At 45.3% G+C, this 16,981-nt stretch overlaps 1 protein-coding gene across 1 annotated transcript in view; it reads right to left on the minus strand.

The window, feature by feature from the left end:
• Positions 1-16,981, minus strand: part of LOC124595076 (single Ig IL-1-related receptor-like) — a 354,541-nt gene that overhangs the window by 236,262 nt on the left and 101,298 nt on the right. The gene's annotated exons all lie outside the window — the stretch shown is intronic.

Here is a 16,981-nt window from a genome sequence, read left to right on the forward strand (position 1 = left end):
AATGCTTCAGGTGTTCTGCAGTCTGTCGCACTAGAGTAAAACGAAGGTGTTTTTTAAGATGTTATTCAGTTAGCGTGTCATATTATCTTGAAAGTCGGTAATGTCCACAAAGAGTTGATCCTTCATGCGAATTTCTGCAATTTGTCGTATTGTTGTAGGTTCGCATTGATAACACCACCTGTGATGATTTTTTCCAGAAAAGAATTGTCCGAGTTTTGCACTTCAATCAAATCGCAGCAGGCTTTCACGCGTCGTTGTTTTTGTTCGGGAGTCAATTATCGCGAAATAAGGGAGAGAGTCTCACAGAAATGATACAGGATTGGGGCTGGACATCATTAAAAGAAAGGCGTTTTTCGTTGCGACGGAATCTTCTCACGAAATTCCAGTCACCGTTTGGGAAACGATCCGCTTACAATTGCGCATCTGCAGCGTAATTGTTATGGCATTCACATAAGATTAACATCATATGAACAATCCCTGTAGGAGGATAGTGAGCCATGTTTCGCTAAAGAGTAATTTACTTTCGTCAGTTGATGTTTACGGTTCACAATCTGAAAGTGAAGTGACGTCTGATCGCATTGCACCGACCTTTAGTTCCATAATTCCCAGTTTGGCCACAGTAGCGCCACATTTGGGTGAGTAATGCAGTTGTGTAGAGTTCCCTAACGAGATTTTAATACCATTCCGCCTCCTTCCATCAAAAACTGTGGCGGTTAGGATACATTTTGTAAAAAAATTGCTTAATTTGTCGTAATGAAAGAATTGGTGCACATTTTGTATCGATTTGAAGCGTCCTTCTCGGATCATTCTAACAAGGGAACCTCACCATCGCACCCCCCTCAGATTTAGTTATAAGTTGGCACAGTGGATAGGCCTTGAAAAACTGAACACAGATCAATTGAGAAAACAGGAAGAAGTTGTGTGGGACTGTGAAAAAACAAGCAAAATATACAAACTGAGTAGTTCATGGGAAGATAGGCAACAACAAGGAGACTGGGAACGCAGGAGCGCCGTGGTCTCGTGGTAACGTGAGCAGCTGCGGAGCGAAAGGTCCTAGGTTCAAATCTTCCATCGAGTGAAAAGTTTAATTTTTTATTTTCAGTTTATGTGACAAACTCTTATGTTTTCATCACTTTTTTGGGAGTGATTATCACATCCACAAGAAAACCTAAATCGGGCATGGTAGAAGAATCTTTTTACCCATTCGCCAAGTGTACAAGTTATGTGGGTCGACAGCATATTCCTGTCATGTGACGCACATGCCGTCACCAGTGTCGTATAGAATATATCAGATGTGTTTTCCTGTGGAGGAATCGGTTGACCTATGACCTTGCGATCAAATGTTTTCGGTTCCCATTGGAGAGGCACGTCCTTTCGTCTACTAATCGCACGGTTTTGCGGTGCGGTCGCAAAACACTGACACTAAACTTATTACAGTGAACAGAGACGTCAATGAACGAACGGACAGATAATAACTATGCAAAAATAAAGAAAGTAAAATTTTCACTCGAGGGAAGACTTGAACCAAGGACCTCTTACTCTGCAGCTGCTCACGCTACCACGGGGCTACGACGCTCCTGAGCTCATATTGTCCATGATGTTGCCTATGAGTCCCATGGCCTACTCAGTTTGTATATTTTTTTCCTTATTTTTGCACAGTTTCACACAACTTCTTCCTGTTTTCTCAATTGATCTGTGTTCAGTTTATCAAGGCCTATCCACTGTGCCATCTTATAACTAAATCTGAGGGGGTTGCGATGGGGAGGTTCCCTTGTAAATAAATCGGAGTTCTTCCCCAATTTTAATATTTCTCGATTTCAGTGCCATCTTTCAATGGCTTAAAACATGTTTCAGACAAAACTTGATTACTTTTGGTGGAGAATCAGAATCTGCAATAAAAATGGGGGTTTCCATGTAAGGCTTAAAAGTTGCCCCCCGCCCCACCCAAGGGGGCGGGGGCTGGGGGTCACGTGTAGTATCATTTGATGTCCCCCTTTGAGCTTACGAACTTGTCTTACCCACTATTTTTACCTGATGTATAGTTTTAGAGATAATCTCATCCGAAACTTCAGATGGACCACCGTGTATACACTCCAGAGGTAGATTGCTTATTCTTTTCTGCTGACATGTCAGGCTCTTCATCGGTGTTATGTTCGCCCAATAACGCTGGTTTAATAAAATTCTTGTATTTCACACTGGGTGAACTGGAGCGACGACAGCTCAGCTGAGCAGAGCTACTGTGTCCGCCACCCCGCCATGCACTTCTGCTGCTCTTCCCCACGGCGTCGCTCACAGGCAGCTGGTGAGGCCGCGACGGTAAGGTCCCGCGAGCGGTGACGGCCATCCGTCTGGAGGAGAGTTCATCTGGGGAGATTACAGGCGAGCGTCGACCCGCAGGGGGAGTTTTTTGTGGTCGGCGCGGCGCGGTGGGGCGCCCCTTGTAATGCATACGCGGCCCGACCCGCTGATGAGTCGGCCAAACGGGGCGAGATGGATGATAGGCCGAGGCGCGTGATGAGCGCCATTGTCGAGTTAACTGGGCACGCGGAGGCATGCGACGCGCGCTGTTTATTTACGGCCCGTGTTATCGCATTAAACGGACAATCCGCGGGGGGCCATTTTCCCTAATAAAACAGGCGTTAGGCGGAGCCCCGGCGTTGGGAACACTTCTCGACACCGGCTCTGCAGGTAGCTCATTGTAAAGCGCCTGCTCCTTATACGCAGCGTTGGGACGAGTGGAGCAGGGGTATCACCGCGCAACATTGTCCTCAAAGATTAAAACATGACTGCCCGTTCCCCTCAGCCCCTCCCAATGCCGAAGGCTGCAACATCGCGGTACCACGGCTGAAGCCTGTTCCCATGAATTTATTGCCTTCTAGGTCTCTACCAGTACAGCCATCTAAGCACAGTTTTAAATCTTAAGTACTTAATTCTAACAGATTTTAAGCTGGTTTAGCTAGATTGCATAAAACATCTTTGCTTTAAGTACAGTCTATGGAGAGATACAACTAGTTACAACGAAGGTTCAGAATCATGCAGAACACGAGTGTGTCCACCCTTCGACTTTATAACGCTTTGAACTGTGCTGCCGACACTTCTAGTGAGATGTCTGAAAGTCTATAGAGGAATCGCATCCCTTTCTTCCCCAAGGACCGAACTAAAGAAATTAGTGATGTTCGATTGAGGTCTGGAACGAAGTTGACGTTCTAACTCATTCCAAAGGCGTTGTACTGGGTTCAGGTGGGGACTCTGGGATAGCTGCTGGTAAATCTTTCGGGATGTGAGGTCAAGGTCCAAGAAACTCTTCTGTTCCTGACGTTTCGTCCAGGTCTGCGCTGGACATCCTGCGTAGGCAAGACAGCGGAGGAGCGCCTCCCGAAAAATTTACCAGCAGCTATGTGACCCGGTCGTAAAAGCCTTCACACTCTGGGACAGTCAGTCTATTTCAGGAATGTTATTGTCCACAAACTATTGCTCAAAGATGCGGCTTTATGGCAGGATGCATTACCTCGCCGCCACAAACGATCATCGTCTCCGAACTGCACCTGCGCTGCACGCGGTTCACAAAGCTGCAAAATGAGTTCGTGTTCTTTAGCGTTTTCTTAAGTACAATAATGCAACCATACGCTGCCCAAGAAAAACACCCGCCTATCGTAACACCAGCTCCTCCGCATTTCGCTGTTGGTACAACACGTGACGGCAGGTAACGTTCTTCAGGCTTTCTCCAAACCCGAAACTAACCTAAGGACATAACACAACACCCAGTCATCACGAGGCAGAGAAAATCCCTGACCCCGCCGGGTCTTTTTTACTTGTTAAACAAACTGTGTTGTTTTGAAAATCCGCAGTATGCAAATACTATCTGTTTCTTTTTATTTACCCAGACATGTTTCGACATCTACAAGTCATCTTCTGTGGACCAAATTTTATTTGTGTAATGTATAATATATAAAGTTTACAACCATGTATCTACTGTAGGCCTAGAATTATGAGATGAGCATTTTGTCTGACTTTCGATTGCTCCCATGAAAATTACATTCCTATTAACACTACGTTATTAATCATGGGTTTTTGTGTCCTTTTTGTAGTTTCTGACAGTATGTCATGAGCAAAGTAGTCATGAAGAAAATTCTTCTGAACGATTTTTTAGTGAGTAGTGATTGAGTATGTTACTGTATTTACTTTATCCATCCTGTTGCGAATCTCCGGTGGATATCACAACTTTACCTCAGACGTATTTTCCATAAAATGTGATTTGAGCTGACACTTCTACCTTCATGTTCACTGAGAGGCACTGTTCACTTGTTCATCTTTTGTCTTATGGTTAATGTGGCGCTAATTTTGAACGTTTCGTGAGGATTAATGTGGTGTGTCATATGTCACGTGATGTGTGTATGTGTGTGTGTGTGTGTGTGTGTGAGAGAGAGAGAGAGAGAGAGAGAGAGAGAGAGAGAGAGAGAGAGATGGAAAGAGGGCGGAGGGAACTGAGAAAACAGATGTTTGTGAATGCCTGATTTTTATGTTTTATGTGGGAAGTCGCTTTGTGTAGTTCATTAATAACAAATGTTTCCTGTGTAAGACAGCGACAGCACTGGAGAGACTGCAGATGATCCCTTCAGACTGGACATTGACAAAACGATTAATTTAATTTGATTATTTTTAAACGATTTTAAAAATTCCAGTTACTCGACATCAAAACTCCCAAATTTAAAGAGATTATAGGCGTAACGAACAGTTTGCCCGTAATCACATTCACTGTGTTTGAGTGACTTTTACTCAACATCTTCCGAAGAAGTTGACAAGTTTTTATCGAAATAATCTGGAACCATTTTGTTTACAAATTATGTACATTGAATTAGTTTAAACATTGAAACTCCCCACTTAAAAATAGTTGGCGCTAAAAACGTTAATTATTTGGCATCGTTGTCTGGGACACGCCGAATGATTTCTCTGACACATAACTGGAAAAGAGTTCTTTCCTCGCGCACGATGACACGTTTCGTTTGCGTAATGGGTCTTAGGTACGTTCTGTCCCGTTCAGTCTCACGTATGTGCTACTGGTGGTGGTGGTGATTAGTGTTTAACGTCCCGTCGACAACGAGGTCATTAGAGACGGAGCGCAAGCTCGGGTTAGGGAAGGATTGGGAAGGAAATCGGCCGTGCCCTTTCAAAGGAACCATCCCGGCATTTGCCTGAAACGATTTAGGGAAATCACGGAAAACCTAAATCAGGATGGCCGGAGACGGGATTGAACCGTCGTCCTCCCGAAATGTGCTACTGATGACAACATAGACCAGGGAGAAGGTTAAACCCCGTCCAGCACATGGTCTGCTTCACTTCAGTACCATCAGCAGGGGCGTCGCTGAGCTGAACGTCATCAAATGGTGATATTACCACACGATTACCCTGCGATTAACATTTGTCTGGCAGAGAGCTCATAGAGCTCTTACAGACAATTTTTCCCGAACAGAACGGCGGTAAAAATGAAACCTAAATCTTTCCGTGTAAATTCTGATTTCTCTATTTTATTGCAATGATCATTTCTCACTAACTAGGCGGGAGACAACAAAATATTTTGGCATCCGGAGGAGAAAGTTGTGATTGATATCTCGTGAAAAGATTCTACCATCCTGCCGGAACGAAAAACGCCTTTGTTTTAAATGACTGCCACCCGCACCTTGTTATTTCCGTGGCACTCTCTCCCCTGTGTGATAATATAAAAACGAACACTCCTTCTACGAAACATTTCGATGTCCCCAGTCAGTTGTATCTGGTAAGGATCCCACACTGCGGAATAATACTCTAGACGAGGACGGACAAGCATAATGCACGACAGTCTCTTTAGCAGATTTGTTCCATAAAACCTAAGTCTTTGGTACGCCTACCTCACAACATTTTCTATATGGCAGTCGAATTTAAGTCGCTCGTTATTGTAATCCCTAGGTATTTAGCTGAATCGACAACGTTTATAATTGTGATTCTTCGTCGTAACCAATTTTTTTTATCATTTATACAATGAAAAACTGCACCACTACCTATTTTTTCATGCTTTGCGTTTCGAAACTTTACTCTCATTTTCAAGTACATTTTTTACATAAATATTTTGTGTAAAGCTTACGTGTGTGATTTTCTGCCTCTTTTGCAGTGTAGTTGTCTTTTGGAGGTTATAAAGTATGAGAATGGTTCAAATGGCTCTAAGCACTACGGGACTTAACATTTGAGGTCATCAGTCCCCTAGACTTAGAACTACTTAAACCTAACTAACCTAAGGACGACACACACATCCATGCCCGAGGCAGGATTCGAACCTGCGACCGTAGCGGTCGCGCGGTTCCAGACTGAGGCGCCTAGAACCGCTCGACCAATCCGGACGGCACAATGCGGAAAGATTCGTAGGATAACCCTGGTGATCAACGATGTACGCCGCCACATCGCATATCCTTCCCAATGAAATACTGTCAGCAACTTTTTTCCCCCACCGGAATTGGAAACAGCTATTTCCGAGTCGACCGCCACCGTAGGAGCATGCGTTAGCCACTTCGGCTGGCTGGCGCTAATGAAGACTCAGCTCTTGCACTGTCATGTTACCGCTCCACTTCTGCAAAGTATGGTGGTAAGGCCTTTGTTTAGGTTTTGTGTGCGTCGTTAAAAATCACGAATGCGAAACTGGAATTAACTGGCAATGTCCTCGGTAAGGATATGAGACACGTTTAAATTTTTAAAAAACCTGTACAGAAACATCGCGTCAGTATTGAAACTATTTGTAAAATACACTGCTATTAGAGATTGGCGATCCTCGCTAATCACAAATTTCCCGAAACTCATTAACGAGGATTTGCCACATTTGCGGTTCAGGCAAGTAGCAACTTAATCTTCTTCAGTCAAGTGGAGATTTGGAGCGTAAAGTTCGAACACTGCTGGAGCACTTGCATTTTTGCAGCGATTATCTGTTGCTTATCGCAACAGAGTTTAGTTTGATCGAGCAAACTTCTCCCCGCTTTTCTGTGGAAGGCTTATAACGTTATTCTCTCGTATCGCTTATTCTGCGTAGAGCCAATAAATCGTTCCGGGAAATTTATTAAAAAGCTTCTCTCCGAAACTTTGATTCTGTTTCCAGAGGAATAAGTCATTATGTCGGAACATCGTTTTGTCCGCCTGTATCATCAAGAAATGAAAATTTTTCTGTTATAGTTTTTTTATGCATATGATTATTTTTACTCTCGTTTCCAGCGCAATGATCGTGAACGTTCTACTAAAGAATACTTTCTCGCTTTATGACTAAACTACTTACACTCTACTGGCTTTCAGCAACTGTGCTCTTCCTAGCCAACACCACACAATTACTGACTTTCTTTTAAGAGTTGAGTCACTGTTTTTTTCATAGGCATCAACGCTCCCACGTAAAAAGTCAGTTGACGGGTGACATCACTAAATCATTGCCAACTTAACCATCATCTCAAAGAGGAAACGCATTGCCCAGTTACATTCTGCGTGATCTCAACGTATAACATGAGGGAGATACAAGAGATTTCAGACTCCTAATATTTTCTCTGTGGCTATAATAAGGCATCTCCTCAATCATGACAATATCGTGGAATACTGTGAAACCTTGACAAAACCACCCCTCATTCAATAATGCATATACACTACCTTCAATCGCACAATTCTTTACGGAGACCGCTGTGATGGAAGGAAGAGCGGAAAAGCAGAGATTAACGCCCCGTCGATATAATGGTCATTACAAACAGAGCATTAGCTAAGTTAGAGTAAGGCGACGGACGAAATCGGCAGAGGTATCCTTGAAAGAACCATACTGTCATTCGCAAGAAGTGGCTTATGGGAGCCACGAAAATTTACACTATCTGATCAAAACTATCCGAATAACCCTGTGCAACGCAGAACTGACCACTAGGTGTCACAGAGGCAGACCCGCCAGTATAAAAGGAGGCAGGGGTACTGTGCTGTCACTGGAAAAGCAGGGGACGGTCACGAGAGCTCAGTACTTCGAAAGTGAACTAGTCGGTGGATTAAGACACAAAGGAATTTTTGTGTTCTGCCACTCTCGTCTAATATAGGGAGCCTAGAAAGCTGTTTTCTCAGATCGCTAGACAACAATTCAAGCAAATCGTCTTAGTGGAGATTATTACAGTAAGTTAAATTGACAATACTTAACTTGGCGTATTCACAATGGTGTGTCGCAAGCAAATGGCGACATGCAAATAATCAATGACCTTCGGTGTATACAATTTAATTGCAAGCAAAACAATACAGTTCTTAGGACACTGCTGTGGCGTCTGTATGACGGCTCGCCTTGCACTCCGCTGCCGGCCGGGGTGGCCGAGCGGTTCTAGGCGCTTCAGTCTGGAACCGCGCGACCGCTACGGTCGCAGGTTCGAATCCTGCCTCGGGCATGGATGTATGTGATGTCCTTAGGTTGGTTAGGTTTAAGTAGTTCTAAGTCTAGGGGACTGATGACTTCAGATGTTAAGTCCGATAGTGCTCAGAGCCATTTGAACCATTCACTCCGCCCGGACCTAGGCTCCACTCCACCCACGGCTCTTTTTTTTTCTTTCCTTTATTGATTTTCAATTCCCCCCGAAGGGGGCGGGCTGGCAGCAGCTTAGTACGCTGCTCTACAGCCCGCGGCTCGGCGGAGAGGCGCTTATATTCTCTTTGTGCAGAGGTCGCTCCTGTCTTGATGTCGCCCTAGAGAGGGGTTCGTCAGCGTACTATTGGCTGAAATCGTCTCACAGCCCTCTCTGCTCTTCCGTTCTTGATCGTCGTGCCAGCGCTTTTCGTTACGCCGGAACAGGAATTAAAGAGACTTTGGCTGGGAACAGGCATTGACTAAAAGCAATGGGGAAAGTTCAAAAATTTGTCCCAGACCCGCATCCTGCTTACTACGCAGTTGCTCTGATCACCAGGCCATCCGGACACAGTGGTCACTGCAATTGCACGGACTACCCTACCACCCCTCCCGTCAGACGCAAATACTCAACTTATCCACGCACTATTAATGTAGTGCCATTTGCCCATTATCCTTATTACTCTTGGCTGTCCGCGGATTCCTGTAAGAGATCGAGGCTGGTGTGCATCTGCACTGAAGAGATTGTTGGCTGTCTCGCCTTTATATACAGTATAAATACGTACGGTGGATGTCAACTAAATAATAAATCCATCAGGGAGATTTCAACGCTTCTAAAGCTGCCCAAGTCGGCCGATGTTGACTTGCATGTCAAATGGACGTGTGAGGGAACAACCACAGGTAAACCACGGCCAGGCAGATCTCATGTACTGACGGACAGAGACCATCGAGCATCGTGGAGAGTGGCTGCAGAAAGTCGCATGAAATCAACGGAAGGAAACACGCTTAAGTTCGAAAATGCTAACTGCAGTACAACTAGCAGAATGCCTGTGCGTAGTGTGTTAGAAACACAAAGAACTAACGTCCAGTAGCTCCTCATAAGCCACACATTTCTGCAGTCAATCCTAAACGATATTTGATGTGATGTTAAGAGCGACGCACTATATAGTGGATAACATTACAGGGAACCAGTGATTTGGAGTGATGAATCACTCCGTACTCCGTGGCAGTCTGATGGTTCAAATGGCTCTGAGCACTATGAGACTTAACTTCTGAGGTCATCAGTCCCCTAGAACTTAGAACTAACCTAAGGACATCACACACATCCATGCCCGAGGCAGAATTCGAACCTGCGACCGTAGCGGTCACGCGGTTCCAGACTGTAGCGCCTAGAGCCGCTCGGCCACCCCGGCCGGCAGTCTGATGGTAGGGTTTGGGTTCGGTGAATGGCCGGAGGACTAGAGTTACCAGATTATCTAATGGAAATGTAGTACACACTGGTAAAAAATGTAGGACAATTGTCAAAAATGTAGGTCATTATCGCTCAATGAAAAAAATATGTAAATTTCAGATTTAAATGCTATTTATAGTACCCAAATTTGGCATTTAGAAATTAACACTCTTTAAATAATCGCCACAGCAATATGCCCATCAAAGTCAGACGAACCACACACACACACACACACACACACACACACACACACACACACACAAAATCTATTTGATAGCCTTACCTTTGTTTGCAACAGAAACATGTTCCTGGAGGACAAATAAGGAATGCATATTCGCCTCTTCCTGCCTTGAAACACTTGTACTTTAACGACAATGCGTCACTGAATTTTCATTTTCGTTTCGCCACTTCGGCTTGTAAAAAAAAAAGAACTGTGAATTAACTGTTGACTTTCCACAATCTTAATCTTCGATAACCAGACTGCAAATGGAAGAGAGAGAAAATCAAGTCATTGGTTCTTCACATCTGTATTTTGATTCGTTGTCTCGATTTCCCGTCATTCATCGCACCGTTACCAACATCTGCACAGCACGCAGACACCGAAGTCCATTTTAACCTAGAGTTCAAATGCTGTGTAGCCACATTCATCGTTCTTTGTTACTATGGAATGTATATGCTCTATCACTGTAGCTGTGTTGCCATACCGACTTGCAGTTGCGGCTAATGACCAATTATTCGTTTCTATTTTCACAGCTACCAGTTAATTTCTAACGATCACTGTTTGTTTCCGAAAATGTAGGGCATTAGAGACTTTTCAAAAATTCCCCGCGGACGCCGGACAAACGGTTAAAATGTAGGGCATGTCCGGGAATTCCCGTACGTCTGGTAACTTTACGGAGAACGTTACCTGCCGTCATGTGTAGTGCCAACAGTGAAGCAGAGAGAGATGATGTTACTGTACGGGTGTGTTTTTCCTGGTTAGAGTGTAGTCTCTTCATTGCACTTAAGACAGTGCGGGAGATTACGAACACAGTTTACATCATTGCGCACTTTGTACAGTAGAGGACGTTGCTTGTTTGTATTAGCACCAAAATGCACCCTGTCGTAAAGACTCATCTATGAGGCACTGGTTTGTGGATAATAACATTCCTGAAAAGGACTGGCATCTCCGACATTTGAGACAAGTTAGAACGTCCAGACCCGGGCGTCCAATATCATTACCTCGTCTGGCTTCGGCTCTAGGAGGAAGAATGAGCCGCCATTTCTCCACAGACATTCATTGAAAGTGTACCCAGCAAAGTTTTCGCTTTCATAAAGGAGAAGGGAAGATGCAACCCATAGTAATGTCAACAAATAATTGTCCTGATACTTTTGATCTCGAAGTGTATATCTGAATGACCGGACGATATTTAAACAAGTATACGAGCGTTGTGTCTTAACTAACACGCCGCCCTGTACGCTCAAGAGATGTGTGACCCGTAATTTCTGTAAAACATACCAATTTTGCGCACGGAATCCACTGCACATGCTTCCCCTGATGCTTCTTTATTGTTTATGCCGGAAACTGCTGGTTCGTAGCGTACCGTGGGGCACTTCCGCAGACTTCATCCAATTGGTCTGCACTCGCACTTGACCTGCGCATACTTCTATTTGATGACGGATGCGTCCTGTGCGGTGTTATTAGTGGCAACTTCTGATTGACACCGCCGCTGTTTTAAGGCATTCAAATTGTCAAAATGGTCGTCGACCCGCATGAGCATTGTTTCTTGGAGCGTATTTAAGCTTGCACAACCTCCGGTCCGCTGATAATACTGTTATATTATTCGACTTTGAGAGTGCGCACCATGACATATGTAAATACTAACTTTGATACTTCACAATTCCACAGTTAAGATAGTACTATGAATCCTCTGTTTTCGTCAAAATACGAGGTGTTCAAAAAGTCTTTCCGCAGTGCCGTATGACTGTTCGCTTGCCTGGGTTTTTCAACGAAACAATTAACGCACAACGATACTGCAGTGATATTCTGTACCCATTCATAGGAGAACTTGTGTTAATTGAAATACTGAACGGTTATTTTCAACAAGATGGTGCAACTGCGCATACAGCTCGCGTTTCAATGTTTTTGGTGATCGCATAATTTCACAGGACTGGCCTCCACGATCGCCTGACCTACCACCACCCGACTTTCTTCTGGGGTACAGCGAAAGCAACTGTCTATAAAAACCGTCCAAAATCCACCGATGAATTCAAAACTGCAATATCCACTTTCACTGCTTCTGTTACAGAGGAGATGTTACAGCTAATGTTTGGAAACATGATTAGACGAATTGAATTGTGTATTCAACAACAGGGGGGATACATTCAACATTTAATGTGAAAATTTGTAAGTAAAAACGAATATTCAATAAATTAATAACTTGTATTTCAGTGAGTTTCATTTCGGTATATTCACTGCGGCATACGGCACTCGCGGCTAACAATCATACGGCACTGCGGATTGACTTTTTTGAACACCCCCTACAACCTTACGAAAGGTTCAAGGTTTTACAGTCATCATGTGCATTGGCAATTCAATATAGAACGCTGTAATAATATTTATTCTGTTCTACTTATTTAAATTGGTGACATGCTCATACACGAGGAGCGTTCAGTAAGTAATGCAACACATTTCTCCTGTCGCCGAATATCGGTTGAAAAAAGGAACGTGACGATTTTCGGCGGACGGACTAGCCTGCCCGTTCCCTCCACTTAAAGCGCGTCGAGCGCATGTGGGATGCGTTGGGGAGACGTTCTGCAAATACACCCAGGCCGAATAACCGGCTCTACCGCCCAAAATATCTGCCAGGACGAGCGCACAGACGCGCCCTGGAAATCTTGCTCTGTATGGCTGAACATGAACGGTAAATTTAACCCATACCCATGCCCATGCCGATGGCGAGATTCGAACCGCACTCCTCCACATTTTGATGATGATGATGATGATTAGTGTTTTAGGGCGCACAACAGCGAGGTTATCAGCGCCCGCCCGTCCACATTTTGAGGTAGCGACGATTGCCCGTGGTCGCGCAGGTCGGAAGGTCTACCTGCACAGGAAATCGCTGTGATTCTCCGTCGGTCGCCTTTTTGAATCGTGTCTGTAGCCAGGGACGTGCCGTGGCGTTTTCTTTTGGAGCAGCAGTGCTCCAGGGCCGCCCAACCCATCGGCGACATCCGGCAGGGTGTCAGACGCAAAAGCCGCGGCGTCGCGTGCAGCGCTGGTCAAACAGCGCATTAGGCGCGTTATGAGCCGGCGCCGGCGCGGCCTCAAAGCACACGGCTCGGCTCCGGAGCCCGCGTCCTCGCCGCGGCCTCTGTGCAGCGCCCGGCTTTCGGCACTCCCCTCCCCTCCTTTCACTTCCAGGCTGTCTGTCCGTCCGGTCGTCATCAGTGGAATGCGTTGGCAGCTACTGCCCTAGCACTCTGTACACTTGTTCTCTTACTGTTATCATTATGTTAGCATCCGGCCCAACAGGAGCTCACAGTCATCCTCTAGAATGAATCCAATCTGCTGCGGGATGTCCACTGTTTCGAAACTTCCTGGTAGACTGAGACAATGTACCGGAAATCTTTCGCGAGCAGGGCTCTTGCCGACTCAGCTATCCAAGCACACAGTCACTCTCCACTCCTGTCAGTACCTCTGCTACTTTACAAGCTTCACAAAGTTCTCCTAGATACACTTCTGATCAGAAGTACCTCGAGATCCTTATTTAATGCGGAATTGACCGCTAGGTGCTGCGGAAGGGAACCAGCCAGTGTATAAGAAGACGGGGAACATTGCGTCGTCCGTAGAGACGCAGTAACAGCACAACTGGGCGATCAGGAAAGTTCAGTGACTTCGAACGTGCATTAGTCGTTGAATGTCTCCTGAGTAAGGAATCGATCAGGCATATTTCAATTCTTCTGAAATTGTCAAAGTCGACTGTTGGTGACGTGACAGTGATGAGAAAACGCGAAGGAACAACCGCAGCTACACCAAAACCAGACACACATCAATGACAAGCAGGAGCCGCGGATCACTGAGGAGCTCGGTTATAAATAATCGCATGAAATCAGCGGAGTCGTAGGTTCAAAAGTGCTACCAGCGGTCCAGCTACCACTGTGACTGTGCGTAGAACGTTAAGAAACAATGGGATACAACAGTGGACAAGCTCGTCATAAACGACTCATTTCTGGAGCCAGTGCTGAGCGACACTTGAGATGGTGTACAGAGTGACGCTACTGGACGGAGGATAACCGGTTATGACTGATTTGCAGTAATGATTCACGTTATAACCTGTGGCAATATGATGAGTTCGTGTTCGGCGAATGCCCTGAGAACGTTACTTGCCATCATGTGTAGTGCGAACTGGGGAGTGCACTGGAAGTGATGTTCCAGTATGGGGTCTTTTTCGTGGCTATAGTGTGATTCCCTTAATGCACTTAATAAAACGCCAAATGAGGAAGGATATGAACACATTTTACAGAACTGTATACTGCGTACAGCAGAGCAACAGTTCCGAGACGATAATTGTTTCAGCATGACAGGGCACCCTTTCATGAAGAAGAAACTCTGCCGCAATCAAAAATGTTCAAATGTGTGTGAACTCTTATGGGACTTAACTGTTACGGTCATCAGCCCCTAAGCTTACACACTACTTAATCTAAATTATCCTAAGGACAAACACACACACCCACGCCCGAGGGAGGACTCGAAACTCGAACCTCCGCCGAGACCAGCCGCACAGTCCATGACTGCAGCGCCTCAGACCGCTCGGCTAATCCCGCGCGGCCTGACGCAATCGTTTGTGGACAGTAATAATCTTGAAATGGATTGACCTGACCTGAGTCTCGACCTGATCCCAACTGAATAACTCTGGGACGAGCTAGAACGTCGACTTCGTTTCAGACCTCGGTCCAACATCACCTTCTCTTGTTTCGGCTCTTGAAGAAGTATGGGCTGCCATTCCTCCATAGACATCCAGATGTCTCATTGGAAGCGACACCAGCTGAGACCAAGGCGTCATAACAGCGAAGTGTGGACACAACTAGAAGATCCGATCAGGAAGTGTACATTCCGTAATCAGCATTCCCGGAAGAAAGTCTGTTATTGACAAATGGGTCAGCCACAGCCCAGGGGAATGTCTCCGGACTGGCTCTGCAGGATGGGCTTCCCTGTTTTACAACTCTCTCACAGATTAAAACTGAGTGCCAGACTGGCACTCGAAACTTGGCTTTCGTGAAAAGCAGGTGAGAGGTACAGGCAGGAGCGAAACTGCGACAGTGTGTCCTTAGTCCGCGCTTCAGTTGTCCAATGGATAAAAGCATTGCCCGCGAAGGGCAAGGTTCCGTTTTTTTTTTTTTTTCAACTAGCTCTGAGCACTATGGGACTTAACTTCTGAGGTCATCAGTCCCCTAGAGCTTAGAACTACTTAACCTAGGACATCACACACATCCATGCCCGACGCAGGATTCGAACCTGCGACCGTAGCGGTCGCGCGGTTCCAGACTGTAGCGCCTAGAACCGCTCGGCCACTGCATCCGGCGTTCCGGGTTTGAAACCTTGTTAGATATACAGTCTCAGTCTACCAGAAAGTTGCACTGCAGTAATTCCATCCGTACAACAACATGAACACTTGTATAATGTGGGATAACGACAAGTAGTAGTCTCATGCAACCACCGTTACGCAGGAATTGATAACTACTGCATTATTTTAAAAGCACAAGAGTTGGCAGTGGGTACCCATGTCTTTTCATGGATGTGACATTCCTATCCAGTCCTCGGATAATCTTTTTTACTTCTACTTCCTACGAAAAGAAGCCGACAAAAATATTGGCAGTGGTGAGATGTAGGTATTAGTTTACTCATGATAGCAACTATTATCCGCTTGCGCTACTTCCTGGGGTGCTAACTGTAACAGGAACACGATTATGACGGTGTCTTACAGGGATGTAGAAATTTCGCAGACTCATAAGCGATGCTTACCATAATTGTCTTATGACTTCACGTGTATTTCAACATAGCCCAGGTTGACGGAGACCGTGTAACAAAGCCGAAGTACGGATACCAGCATAAAACTGGAGAAAGCAGTGGGAACTGAAGTAGTGCAGCGATGAGGCGCCGAACGTTACGGATGGTTTTACCTGCTGGCTCACCGTGGTCCTCGTCTATTCATAGCGCTGTGCTAAGAGGCGGCAGAGGAGTGGAGGAAGGATTCTTTCCTGGTGGCGTCGGAAATTGGTTCCCAGAATTTGAGGCAGCGTGACATACTGGAGTTCGTCTCTAGCGCATGGTATGTAGGCGGGTTACAAGGGCTTCCAAGGACCACGTGATGCCGATAGGTCGGGGCCGGTGTAGCGATTAAAGTACGCGCAGGAAGCACGGTTTGTACTGCAGATATTTTTGTCAGTTTCTATTAATATGAATCCAGGAGTAAAAAAGGTTATCTCACAACTGGAGACGAATGTCACTTTTACGCATCGCGATGAATTAAGGAGGGCAAGATAAACGAGAAGGAACTAGTTTAGCTCACCTTATTTGGAGAGAACAGCAACGAAAATGAAATACTGAGGGGAAAAGGCTGGGTAGAATGAGTACTCAGAGACATAAAAGAGTCTGTTCCAGTAAGAAATCATTGTTCTTCTACCACTTTCCCCTTACCAACTCTCTACTCACACTTCATCCAGTCGAAAATGCTGATATCGAAGGACTGTTTCTACGGACGTCTTGATAGGTACTTATCAGCATAAGAAACTGTAACAATAATAATTTCCTACATGTTTTAAACAGCTGCTTCAAAGAGAAGCTAGGCGATACCTTCGTTATGGGTAGTATAAGTTTCATAAATTTCTCAAAGGTCAACGTTTCGTCTAATCTCTAGTGAGAAAGAGTTATCGCGTTCTGCAATGCATATCAAATGTATTGGATCTTAGTGACAGTAATCAATATGACCGCTCTCTACAGACAGATAGCTATCTTCAGACCCATTTCATCATTAGTGGACTCCATGTCCTCAGCCAATACATATCTGCCGTCTTCATACTACCACACATGAGGCCGCCAATTCTAGATACGGACTGACAGGTTACAGGGGTCAACTACACTGGTGCCCACAGTTACAGTAACCAAAAGAAATTTTGTAAGATTG

The sequence above is a fragment of the Schistocerca americana genome, chromosome 2 (assembly GCF_021461395.2).
Source record: "Schistocerca americana isolate TAMUIC-IGC-003095 chromosome 2, iqSchAmer2.1, whole genome shotgun sequence".
Lineage (NCBI taxonomy): Eukaryota > Metazoa > Arthropoda > Insecta > Orthoptera > Acrididae > Schistocerca > Schistocerca americana.